We start from the raw sequence: 4,567 nt of genomic DNA, 5'->3' as shown, positions 1-4,567 counted from the left end.
AAATATGTACAAAATCCTTTTAATGAATAACCATTCACTGTAGAACAACATTTCTTCTGCAGAGAATCAAAATTATACCTACTTCCAACAAATCCAAATATCGTTCGTTCGGCAAAATTCAACTATAAGCCTGATGTTGAAAACATTTTATAACATGGTACTAAATTTAATACGAGAACGCACTCTAAATCTGCGCAAGAGATCGATTGAACGTTTTAGACTCACTCCGTGATACGAGTCCGTCGAGTGAACATTAAACGTAAAATATAATGTAGTTTATATCTAGTAAATATTAAATTCTAATAAAGATAATATTTGTTTACTATAGTGCAGTGATAAGTAAACTATTTTATGTCAAGTGCAAAACAATATGAAGTGATAATCAAAGATGTTTAATATTCAATAAAATAATTAGTAATTTAATAAACAAGTAAGTATATAGGTTTATTTATGTTTACCAAAACATGTGCGTAAATTTTAAACCTCACACATAATAGCTGTCGCCCTCGACTTCGTCTCATCATCTTACTCCTAATCCTACTCCTATAGGGTCGGCGCAACAGGTTTCTGTCCTCCACATAACTCTATCTTACGTCATTTCAGTCATCACTCCCTCTTTGATCATGTCACCTTTCATTAAATCCATCAATCTCTTTCTAGGTCTTCCTCTACCGATGTACCTCCACACTCATTACTTACGTTCTCCTTGTAACATGCGATTCATTCCTCTTCATAACATGCCTATACCATGATAACCTTTTACTTCTTACCTTAATTGCGTTGAATTAAAAAAAAATAGTAAGCCTTAGTAGTAAGGTGCACCTTTGTGGCAAATTTGAGATCTGTTGAACTTGTTTTGAAAATAGATAGTAATAAATATATACATACTTTAGCATTTTTAATATTAGTATGAAATATGACTGTGGTTAAATGTTCTATGACAAAGGCGATATTCATTTTCTTACTTCGATATATTGTGTCCTTACAATGGTTTCTATTGAATGAAATTGCTTTTACTCGAATTGTCGCCTATTCTACTGACATTTTATATTCGCCTTTTTTCGTAATATTTATTACTTTTATTGCTTTACTGTGTTTGATTCTAAAATATAATCACTAAGTATTAACGCTTTATAGTTTTTATTGGTTTCAATGGGGATTATGAAACGTAATTTATGTATTGTAATCTATGAAATATTTAGTAACCTGGTATAGACATGTGACAAGACGATGACCTGGTATAGACATGTGACGACGACATGGGACATAAACCAGAAAGAATAAGATTGAATGTGGATGACTACAAAGGAAGAGGAAGACCGAAGAAGGTATAGATAGATTGTGTGAAAGACGATATGGTTTGAAGGAAGTGGATTCAGATATGACGGCTGATAGAAATGTATGGAGCAGTACATACTGTGTCGACCCTCTGTAGGGATAAGGGCAAGTTAATGATGTTGAATCTATGAAATGAAATTACAAATAGATAGAATGCGGAAGTAAGCATTCTGAAGAAGGCACTGGAAAAGGTATCCAGCAATGAGCAGAAAGGTTATGATGATGATGAAGTGAAGATACAGTCAGTCAGTATTTTAACTTCATCTCTATATCATACAGCGAAATTCGTTCCGCGGTGGAAGCCGTAATTTTATTATAGTATTATGTTATAAGTTAAGCCTTAGCGGTAGTACTAAACGATTACTACTTTCTGGTAAGAAACCTTCACTTTTCTTTGTTATCGTACAAGGAACTGAAAGAGAAGGTACGTCATAAACCTCGTGGTACATAAAGTTATAAACAGACCGTTTAATTGCGGAATTAATGTGTTCTGGTTACTGTATGTTGCCGACAAAATAAACTAACATCCCCTTGTAAAAAAGCAAACAAATATATTAATGTGTTTGGTGTAATAAATATTTATATTTCCTATAGGTTCATAAAATATTTGAGATTTTCATTCTATGTTTCCCGGCGACAGTTGACATGAAATAGACTTTTGAATAAAATATAACGGATGTTCGGAAAAGACGTAAATACCAGAGAATGTTAGCCTAAAAGACGATTTAAACCAATCTATCTTTATCTAAAGCTATTTGAGTGTAATGATGTTTTTTTAAGATTTTCTTTATATTCATATCTCAAAATCTAATACCTAAAATACCAAAGGTATCTCTACATATCAACTTACAAGCATAAATTATTAAATAGTTCGTTGGATAAATTATAACACGCAGTTAAATAAATACTTCAGTTACGGTTCCAGACAAATAAAATAAACATCTTTAGTTTTGATCTGTCAAACGCTGGTTATTTTTTCATAATTTCGTAACATCCGGGACTTAAAAAACATAAACAATTTCTGAATAAATAATTACATTTTTTTTATCAACCAACACATGTCTATTTAACCATATGTAACAAGGTATACGTTCAGACACGAACCTTTTATGTATCGAAGTTTTGTTTAAAGTTATCAAAGTAAACATCATCTACTTACCCTTATCCCTACGGAGGGTCGGCACAGTATGTGCTGCTCTTCCATACATCTCTATCAGCTGTCATATCTGAATCCACTCCTTTCTTAAGCATATCCTTTTTCACATCCATCCATACTTTCTTCGTTCTTCCTCTACCTTTGTAGTCATCATCATAGTAATCAACAAATGTAAATAAACATAATTAAATAAAGGGATACCTTTTCCTTTTTATACATTCAGCATTGACAATAATCTCGTATGTTACGGTCAAAGACCATATAGTTTACGACCAGATAAAATTACAGAAAATGAGTACATATCCTGGATAGATGGATGGATGTTTGTTAAAATTTGTACCCTAAACGGCTAAACGGATCTTGATGAAGTTTGGCATAGAAGCAGAGGATATGCTGGAAGAACACTTAGGCTACTCATTTTTGTTCCACGCGGACGGAGTCGCCGGCGAAAGCTAATAGAAAAAAAAATTAAAAAGTGTAATCAAATTTTTTATCATTTACGATATTCGTTTAATAATTCTTGAATTGCCGCTAAAATTAATATATTACTTTCTTATCTTATTCTATCTTCCATCTATACTTCAATATATCATTGCATAATCGACAATAATGTTGACAGTGGATTGTGGGGTTGGGGTTCGATTTCAAATTCTTGTAACGCGAACAAGAGCGTTTTGTGAAATATTTTCAATCTGTCATATTATCCGGGAGATGGACATTCTAAAACAATTGAAATAACAGATAAAAATTATATTAAACACAAGAAATAAATTGGTAAATGTGTTATGTTAATAAAAAAAAGGGAACATCCGAATACGTTAATTAAATTATAATATAACGATATAATAATATAGACTATAAATAGTTACAATTTAAAATGAAAAAAATATAACATTTGATTGCAAATTCGAGTTATTCGTAATTTTCTCCAGATATTAATATCAATTCTCGCAATACATTAAAGCAAACGCCTCAAGTATGTGATCAAAGGCGTCAATTTCATAATATCATTTTAGACAAGTTCTGAGAAGTAACTAAATAAATATTTCACAAAATAATAATTTCAAATAATTTCTCACACTTATGACTATGTTTTATTTAGAACTAGCTTTTGCCCGCGACTCCGTTCGCGTGGAATAAAAAAACAAAAGTGAGTGAATAGCTAGCGTTCTTCAAGACAGTCCTCTGCATCCATACCAAATTTCATCGAAATCCGTTCAGCCATTTAGGCTACAAACTCTAACAAACATCCATCCATCTAAACTTTCGCATTTATAATATTAGTACGGTCTCCGAACAAAATGTAGAAATGTTAATATAGAAATAATATATGAAATAAAACTAAATTTACTTATCTTTTTACATCTAGCTAACTTAAAACGTTAATAGCTTTAAATAAATTCATTTATCATTTACCATAAAAATGTATTAAATAATTAGCATCTAAGATATACGTGAAACAAAATCATTACAATGCATAATACAATTTTCAACTTCTTACTTCAAACAATAAACTTTCAGGCTTCTACTCGGTTCAACAATGTAAAAAAAAAAAAACAAAAACATTATTTCAATATTTACAGTGTATTCAATAAATTGAGTTAACATGACAGAATAAAAAGAAGCATTATAATCTGTATTTACAAGTAAAAGAAATAGAAACGATAATAATATCTCATAGGACAACAAAAGGTTCTCTAAAAGTAATATTACTATGAAATATTGTCGGCTAGAGGACTTTGAGTCTTGTCTTGCTTCAGAGCAAGGCTCTTCAAAGCTAGTTCCGGCAATTTAAATTGAATCTACCTTTATTGTAAAACGGAATATTCGAAATTCAAAACTTCAAACATTTTCTAGTAAAATATTCGCACCGCTGGTGTTTTATTATCATTAAAAAGTTAATTAATTTTGACAAGGGAATATTTGCTACAGCTAGATTATTTAAGTAGCCCTTAAGTAATGTATGGTTATCTTCATATAATAAAATTGGAGTGTCTGTTTGTAATATCAAAAGAAATATTCCAGATTTCGGGAAGGAAAATCGACTTTTTTTTGTTTGTATGTCTATCCGCA

At 30.9% G+C, this 4,567-nt stretch overlaps 1 protein-coding gene across 1 annotated transcript in view; it reads left to right on the top strand.

The window, feature by feature from the left end:
* Positions 1 to 247: 247 nt before the first annotated feature.
* The window catches only part of LOC106103594 (neuromedin-K receptor-like), a 12,723-nt gene continuing 8,403 nt past the window's right edge, over positions 248 to 4,567 (top strand). The window contains exon 1 of the mRNA XM_013283376.1: positions 248 to 430. The gene's annotated coding sequence lies outside the window, so the exon portion shown is untranslated. The remainder of the gene's footprint in view (positions 431 to 4,567) is intronic.

Source organism: Papilio polytes, unplaced genomic scaffold, assembly GCF_000836215.1.
Source record: "Papilio polytes unplaced genomic scaffold, Ppol_1.0 DF823731.1, whole genome shotgun sequence".
In the NCBI taxonomy this organism is placed as follows: Eukaryota; Metazoa; Arthropoda; class Insecta; order Lepidoptera; family Papilionidae; genus Papilio; species Papilio polytes.
This window is presented reverse-complemented; position numbering and strand designations above follow the sequence as displayed.